The sequence below is a fragment of the Enhydra lutris genome, unplaced genomic scaffold (assembly GCF_002288905.1).
Source record: "Enhydra lutris kenyoni isolate GAN:26980312 unplaced genomic scaffold, ASM228890v2 scaffoldscaffold70, whole genome shotgun sequence".
Classification (NCBI taxonomy): Eukaryota; Metazoa; Chordata; class Mammalia; order Carnivora; family Mustelidae; genus Enhydra; species Enhydra lutris.
The window spans coordinates 5,098,389-5,107,469 of record NW_019154154.1 but is presented as its reverse complement, the minus strand read 5'-3'; the positions used below and the strand labels follow the sequence as shown (position 1 = coordinate 5,107,469).

At 39.0% G+C, this 9,081-nt stretch overlaps 1 pseudogene across 1 annotated transcript; it reads right to left on the bottom strand.

Annotated features, from left to right (window-relative positions):
• Positions 1-4,088: 4,088 nt before the first annotated feature.
• Positions 4,089-6,018, bottom strand: LOC111159849 (annotated as a pseudogene). The gene has a single exon (XR_002641434.1). The product of XR_002641434.1 is annotated as an aldehyde dehydrogenase, mitochondrial pseudogene (transcript).
• Positions 6,019-9,081: the final 3,063 nt, after the last annotated feature.

Sequence of the window (9,081 nt, the reverse complement as noted above, 5' to 3'; positions counted from 1 at the left end):
TGCCTTCTCTCAAAACTCCTGCTGAGTGGGCAGCTGAGAGAGGGAGGCTGCTGTACATTCCAGCTTACTGGATGAGAGAGAGAAGCAACTGACGCACACTGACTAAATTTCTATCTTATGAATTATAAAATGTGAGATGGGGCTCCTAGGCCCACCTATAGATCAGCTGAAGCAGAAAAACAAGGGTGAAGCCTACACCATTTAAAGTGCCTGGTTGTTTCTAAAGGTTAGAATTGAGAACCACTGATTCTGATCATGGTTTTCTTATACCAATTTTCATAGGCTATTTTCTGTGTGTATATGTGATTTTTTTGTGTCCATATTATGAACATGTATGAATGTATGGTTACATTCATATTCATTGCTACAAAAACATTGACTTTGGCATTTACCCTCATTTCTATAATTCTATCATATTTTTCACTAACCTAAATGAATGATCTTGAATGATCTCCTTTCTACTATATTACTCCATTCGGGATTTAGTTGTGTGTCAACTAGACCTTAATTACAAAACACATCTATTTCTCTGCTGCATAAAATAGGATTAGAATTCCAAATAGTAAATTAGCCCTTAAAATAATGCATAAGTAATTTATCACATATAACACTTTTCTGATAAAAATATATTGATATAAAATGATAAACACTATTTTGATTAATAGGTTAAATTGAACTTTTCTTTTAATTCACTTTTTCTATATTACATTTATTAAAAATACTACAGAATTTAATTAATGTTTAACATGGAAAATTGTGTTTGGTAATTGGCTTAATTTTTTTGCTAATTGGTTACATATTAAATCCTCATTTTCATAGAACACTGCTCATTACCAAGAATAATAATTCTAGTCAAGAAAATATTCATCACTTTGTTGGAGGTTTTCTCCCTATCTTAATAAGAAAAAAAAAGTTAATTTTCACTGAATTATTTCTAGTTAGTGATATTAACTTCAATCAGGCAAACTTCTTACCATGTTTAACTTACAATTTTTATATATATATATATATATATGGTTATGTGTGTGTGTACTTACCAAAGGCTTTGTATATTTAAATAGAGAAATTGTCATCCAAAAATGCCTGTTGGTTAATTACTTAGTAATTATATTACAGGCTCAAAGTAATATATTTTTATGCATTGTGTTTTTTATACTAGATATAGATTGGAACCAAATCCTGTGGTGATGAGGAATATATTCCTTGATGAGACAAAATATTAATTCAAACACCAATGATTGATATTTCATATAAGCATTTACCTATTTATAGCCTAGCTTGAAATTAACCTGAAATTTCCTATTGGCCTATTGTTAGAGACATATTTGTCCTACGGGTACAGTTTTCTGCTTTTATAAGCCTCTACTTATATAAAAATGATGCATTTTCATTGGTTATTATTGTCAGTCCCACATTAATTGACTTAAATAATAAGCCTACAATCTTTGAAAATGTTATAAATTCATGTTTTTCAATGACAAACTATACTTTTACCAAGTTTGCGTTTATTTGTGAGGCCTATTATACTTTGATAAGAAAACGTTAATTGAAAACATATCACATCTTTTATTTTTATTTTATTATTTTTAAGATTTTATTTATTTGACAGACAGATCACAAGTAGGCAGGGAGGCAGGCAGAGAGAGAGAAGGCAGGAAGCAGGCTCCCTGCTAAGCAGAGAGCCCAATGCAGGGCTTGATTCCAGGACCCTGAGATCATGACCTGAGCCAAAGGCAGAGGCTTTAACCCACTGAGCCACCCAGGAGCCCCATATCACATCTTTTAAAACATGGTTAAATACTTTGAGAAATCTAGAAACAACTCTAAAATAGTTTATATTTGTATAGACAATGTATTTTTAAAAAGGTTGAAAATATTTTCCCTCAAATTGAAAGTAACTGTTTTGAGGTTTTTTTTTTTTTTTTTATAAGATTTTATTCATTTGAGAAAGAGAGTGACAGAGTGCTGGCACGAGTGAAGGGGGAGGGGCAGAGACTCCCTGCTGAGCAGGAAACCTGCTATCAGGAGGTGTGGGCTCAATCCCAGAACCCAGAGAGCATGACCTGAGCAGAAAGCGGACACTTAACTGACTGAGCCACCCAGGTGCCCCAACTGTAATGAATTTAAACTGATATCTAAATTCTTGACTAGAATAGCTATATCCTTATACTTAATAGAATATATACACATATGAATTTCATCCTTTTATTAGAAGTGCATAAAAGTAGTAATAAGACTACATCAGATAGATAATATAGGACATATTTTCTTAACTGTCCATAAAGAAATAGATTTTGGGGGATGCCTGGGTGGCTCAGTTGGTTAAGCACCTGCCTTCGGCTCAGGTCATGATCCCAGCGTCCTGGGATCGAGTCCCACATGGGGCTCCTTGCTCAGCAGAGAGCCTGCTTCTCCCTCTGCCTCTGCCTGACATTCTGTCTGCCTGTGCTTGCTCTCTCTCCCTCTCTCTCTCTCTGACAAATAAATAAAATCTTTAAAAAAAAAAAAAAAAGAAATAGATTTTGGTTCTTCCCAGTCAATGCAAAATAAGCACCATTATTATGGTGGTTTATAATAATATTAAATATTAAGGCAATATTTTTATGACACAAATTACTTCTCCTTTGTATGATATATGGTCCAATGATACCTCTTTTTGACAACTGTATATCCAATGAGGAAAAAGTAGTAGAGACTTACTTACATGGGAGAAATGATTTGGGTATTTCATCTTTCAGAGGAGTCATAATGAGTACACCTATGCATTTTGAAATAACCACTGGTGGTATAGTTACAGAATGGAATAAATTATATTGACAGAGGCTAAACCTCACCTAACCACATAGAACTAACCAGAGGTTGTATTCACTTGTCTTTCTGATTCAGATAAGAGTTCTTCAGGCATTTCCATTAAAAATCATGAATAAATCTTTATTAAACCCTTTAATCCTCATATGAAACAGAAGAAAAATGAGCATATGGAATTGTATTTTTAAATTTTGGGGGTGTGTGAAATATAACACACATACAGAAAAATCCCTCACCAAAGTACTGGTTAATGAATTATGACTAAGTGAGTAGCCAGATAAACTCTAAGAAATAAAACCTCTTTAGTGCCTAGAAGCCTCCATTATGCTTCTTCTCATCTGTTTTTCTCTAAAAGGTAATCTTCATCCTGACTTTTATGAAAATAAGTTACTGGGTTTTCTTCAAAATTTTACCACTAAAGTATGTATCTACAAGCAGTATAGTTTTGTCTGGTTTCAAAGAATATATAAATGGAATCATAGAAAATGTTTTATCTGATTTTTTTCACATGGTATTTTTTGTTTCGAGTCACTACAATTCATTTTCATTATATTATTGCATTCTATGAATATGCTATGCTGTCCTTATTTTAATACTGATGGACACTTCTATTTTGGAACTATCATAAATAATGCTGCTATGAACATTTTTCTAATATCTCTTAGTATACATATTTTTTTCTTCTAAGATACATTTGGAGGAGTAGAATCGGTCAGAAAGTACGCATTTATACAACTTAAGTAGATGCTGAACTGACTTCTTAAACCCACTTAAGAAAAGTGACTTTCAGAATGATTGTACTAATTAACACATTCTATTCTTTACCGGAAACAAACATACAAACTCCTTCATTCCAAAGATACCCCTGCCTGCCTAAGATGACTAAAAGAGATATGCATACACTTTTACTCCATTCCCAAAAGGAGGTGTTTGATGGTAACTTTTTTTTCTTTTTCTTCTTTAAAGATTTTATTTATTTATTTGACAGAGAGAGAGAGAGAGAGAGAGATCACAAGCAGGGGGAACAGCAGGCAGGGAGAGAGGGAGAAGCAGGCTCCTTACTGATCAGGGAGCCAGACGCAGGGCTTGATCCTAGGACCCAGGGATCATGAGGATGGTAACTTCTAGAAACTACATCCAAAGCTGATATCATGGGATGCCTTTCTGAGTTCACAGCTTCCAAATGAGGTTGATTATTCATCCAGTGATTCCAAAATCCACTAACCACTCAGTGAGACCCAGGACAGCATTTTCTTTCTTTCTTTCTTTTTTTTTTTTGAAGAGCAGCATTGTTTTTAATGAATTTTAGTCCAGAATACAGAGGAAGGTACTAGCTGTTGCCCAACTTGTTAGTACAAGTATAAACAATGGCTTTTTGTTCCTCATTGACGCAAGTTACAGAAGTCTCTCTGATGGACAGGATAAGACACTTGAATCTAGTTTTGAAAAACCAGCCTGAAAACTAGCAGTACTGCTGGCATGTAAAAAACTTTCCCGTACTCTTTGCTCCATACCCACTCTCATCTAGCAATTCAAGTTCTGAGACTTTCTTGATCAAGAGATTTTGTGAGAAAATTTCTCTTTTGAGACTTTTAGTGTGCCAGGGTCATTCTTCTTGATTTTGCTGCTGATGTCCTTGACCTCCGCTGCTGGATGAGGGAGTCATCACAGTTCTTCAGGAGTTCTTCTGAGGCACTTTGATCGTGACCGTTTTCACTTCCGTGTACGCCTGCAGCCCGTACTCACCCAGCTCCCGGCTGCTCCCAGACATCTTGTAGCCACTGAATGGGGACTGGGCCCCAAACACATCATAGCAGTTGACCTAACAGTGCCTGCCTGGAGGGCTTGGGAGAGATAATTGGCCTTATCCAAGTCCTTGGTGAAGACAGCTGCAGCCAACCCATACTTGGAATTGTTGGCTCTCCCAATGACTTCCTCTATGGTCTTGAACTTCATGATCTGCATCACTGGCCCAAAGATCTCCTCCCTGGTGATGGTCATGCTGTCTTGCATGTCTCCAAACACAGTGGGATGAATGAAGTAGCCACTTCAGCAGCCGACCCTCCACCACACAGCAGCTTCGCCCCCTCCTCCTTCCCAGATTTGATATAATCAAGGACCTTCTTAAACTGAGTTTTGTCCACTTGTGGCCCTTGCTCAGTCTGGCTATCAAAGGGGTTCCCAACTACACGAGACTTGGCCTGGGCAACGCTCCGCTCCACAAACTCGGCATACCCATCTTCTTGCACAAAGGTCTGGGAGCCTGCACAGCAGCACTGGCCCTGGTTGAAGAACAGGGCGAAGTGGGCCTGCTCTACCGCCCAGTTCATGTCTGCATTTGACATGATGTTGGGGCTCTTTCCCCCCAGCTCCAGGGTCGCTCTCTTGAGGTTACTGCTCCCTGCAGCAACCTGGACTAGGTGGCCAACCTCGATGGAGCCCGTGAAGGCCACTTTGTCCACATCCTCATGGGAGGCAATGGCAGCCCCAGCTGTGGGGCCAAATCCAGGAATAATATTGACCATGCCAGGGGGGAATGCCGGCCTCCTTAATCAGGTTGGCCACATAGAGGGCGGTGAGCGGAGTCTGCTTGGCTACCTTCATCATGACCACGTTTCCAGTTGCCAGGGCAGGACCCAGTTTCCTGGCTTGCATCAGGAGCGGGAAGTTCCACGGAATGATCTGCCCACACACCCCGATGGGTTCATGGCGGGTATAGCTGAAGAAGTCCCCATCGATGGGAATGGTTTTCCCGTGGTACTTATCAGCCCAACCAGCGTAGTAACGGATGCATTTGAGGACCATGTCCAGATCCACCAGGTAGGAGATGACATAGGGCTTGTCCGTTATCCAGGGTCTCCAAGGCTGCTAGGTAGGTCCGGTCCCACTCAATCAGATTGGCCAGGCGGTTCAGGAGGCGGCCCCTGTCGGACGCATTCATGCGGCGCCAGGGTGAGCCCAGCTGGAAGGCGGCCCGGGCAGCCTTTACTGCCCTGTCCACGTCTTCCTTGTCTCCTTCAGCTACCTGAAGGTGGGGAATGTCTTCTTGCTTACAGCATCATGCCACTCATTGTTTATGAAGATCTGGTTGTAGAAGACTTCAGGCTGCTGATTGGGGGCCGGCACCACCTCGGTGGCGGTGGCCGACAGGAGACAGCGACTCAGGCGGGGCCTGAGGCCGGCGGCGGCGAGTGCAGCGGCACGCAACATGCTGCGGAGGGAGCGGGCACGCAGGTCTGTGTGTCCAGGCCAGCATTTTCTAAAGGTGAATTGGATCCAGATTACTTACCTTGGGTGAGATTTGACCTTTGAGATGTTATTCTATGCTGAAGAGCCTGATAAGAGGAGAAGTGTCAGAAGGCAGATAGCATCTCAGACCTGAAGTAGACAAGAGGAATGTGGAAGAATATATACATACATAGTGGTTAAGAAATACATTTAACCAAGTAAGTCAGTGTTTATAATTGAAATTTGATAATTCACTTTTCTGTTGTTGCAGTGCACATAGCGCAAATTAAAGGAAGGTGAATAAAATTCAAGAATAAACATTTACTTTCTGTTAAAAAGAAAAAAAAGTCTTCGGTAGAATGAACCCTTGTTGGGCCAGCCTTTTTACTGAAGACACTCAAATTTCAGTATGAATCTTTTCTTACTTTTCTGCTTCCTAAGTGCCATTTGGTTTCTGGTCAAATAGTCTTCCAGTCCACCTCCTGGATATGTGGTTTTTGGTTGGTGAGCTTGGATCAGTGTGGAGGATTATGTGTGGCTGTCAAGATTCTGAGGAGGTTAGGGAAAGACCAATATGCTGCCATTCAAAATGAGCTTTTTAGCTCATTTCTCTATTTGAAGCCCTGTTTCTAAAATCTGCCCTCAACTAGGGCAGTGATCTTGAGTCTGGAGCCTTTCCAGATCAGTTTCCTCTAGGGGGATACGGTGGGTCCCTCGGCTTCCCTTGCCCCATTGGCATTTATATTATTATTTCTCTTGTTTTTATAAGCCCGTTATCACTTCTCCATATACTTTCTTTCTTTTAACAAGTAGAAATGACTTGTCTGCTCTTTTCTCTTTTCTCTTCTTTTCTATCCTTGGGTTTATAATAATTTACTGTCACTCGGGTGAGCCTGGGTAGACAGATGAAGTAAATTCATATAGGCATCCAACCATGTTTAATTAGAAATATGACTTGTTAACTTTGATAAGTAGACTGTAACATCTATGGAGAGAGGAGGTGCGGCCATCATATTTACTGTTCCATACCCATGGTCTAACCCACTGCCAGGCACATCATTTAGTACTCAATAAATATGCATCGAATAAATCAATGACTGCTTCAGAAAGAAATACTTTGGTGATATTTAGATGTCTGTTTAACAGAGTCTGTGTGTTTCCTATCCAAAAGATAGACAAATGCAGATGTAAAATGGAAGTCATGTTAGACTATTCTGCAGATCTGGCTGAATGGCATGGATAGACGGACAGTTGCTGTTTAAAATAACTTTGGTTCCATTAGTCTTTCTCTTAGTTGAAATTACCAGATTTGGAAGGCTATTTACATTTAATTCTTTCCTGGGAATACTACTTTATTTACTTATGGGGTATATGGATCACATTCCTGTACCAGTGGTAAATATTTTGAAGTAATTCTTTTTTTCTTTATCCCGAGAAAGTAGGAAGTCAAAGGAATATTTTTCTTGTTGTGATTTTTAAATGCATCATGATGAATTAAGAAGTTACCCTCCCATACGTTCTGGCTTTCTATGATCTGGTCTGCTTTAATTCTTAGGAAATAGCATTTTTTTTTTTTTTTGAACATACCTGTCAGGTAACTCTCTATTCTTACAGTCTTGGGAAAACATACACAGGTTTATCCTGAAATACACTGATGAAAGATGTAGAAAGCAGAAACAGGTTTGAATATTCCTCTAGTCCCTCTCAAAATATTGGAATTTCTTAGCATCTTCAATCTGGCACTTTTATGAGAACATGGGCGTGATGAATGAGCACTTATCAGAAAAAAATAAGTTAGATTACTTTATTCTCTATTTTTTTAAAGAACTTGAGGATTCTAATTTGATTTAGGCCTTTTGACTAATGTTCATATGACCCAGAATTACTTAGAAAATCTGCCTTTATAGATACGTGCTTATTGGTATAGGTTTGATACATCAAAACATTTATAAGAGCAGGCAAATATTCTTCAAGAGAAATCATACCCTTCCTAAGTATTCCCTCTGGGGAAAGTAACCAGTTTGGTAGTTAAAAAATTCAAAAATATTATGCATGTTTACAAGCGAAAATACCTCAGGAATAGAAAATTTATTGGCAAGTGTGTAATGAGTGGGTAGAGTGTTATATAAACCTATGGTTTCTTACTGCCTGGAGAATCCCAAAGTTCCCTTTCTCTTACCACCTATGTACCCTAATTTGATATTAAATTATTGTATAAAGGAAATAAAATGAAGCAGTACCAAAGCCATGATGTGTCTACTTCAGTTCTAAAATTTCTACTTAGTACCCAGATGTAGGTGACACACTCTGTAGATAGCCTAGAAGCCTTTGCTGTGTTCACAGGATCAAAATTAGTATTGCTACCATCCTGTGACTATGGCCACTCTTAATGACTCTTGCAATGTTTATGGATGAAACCAATTCTCAATTATCACCCTGGTAATTGAGCCTGCATTTTTAGCATAAGTGAAAAACCATGGGGGGCCCAAAACTTCACAGTCGCAGAGAAACTCAAAGCCTCCTCACTCTGTCCTTTCTTTATCATTTGACCTTTGTTTTATTTCAAAATCTTGCTCTGATTTGATCACATTCCTCTGTGATTGGAAAAGATCTCATGACATACATTAATTTACCATCATCATCTTACTATCCTTTTTTTCCCATTCTGAGCTATTAGGCCCATTCCCCTTTTTCTGCTTTCCATGATAGAAGCTTTGTTCACACGCCTCCTACCTACCTTTTCCTCTAGAGCATTCCTAATAGAGACATACAGGGAAGTATGTAGAGCTGATACTCTGAATGATAGATATGGGGGGCTACACTTTAAGTTGTGCTCTGTCTGTAGACTAAACCCTTCAAAGCCGGAGCTTTGTTTATCCTCATAAATGTTGTATCCTCATAGCCTAGGGCAGCACATGGCATGTAGTAGGCATTTGGTACATATTTATTGTGTGAATGAATGTAACTGTTTTGTGATTCCATTAACTTTGAACTTCCAAATGACAAGGGCTATCTCTTTAGTCCAGCTACTAAGGGGTGTGTCTG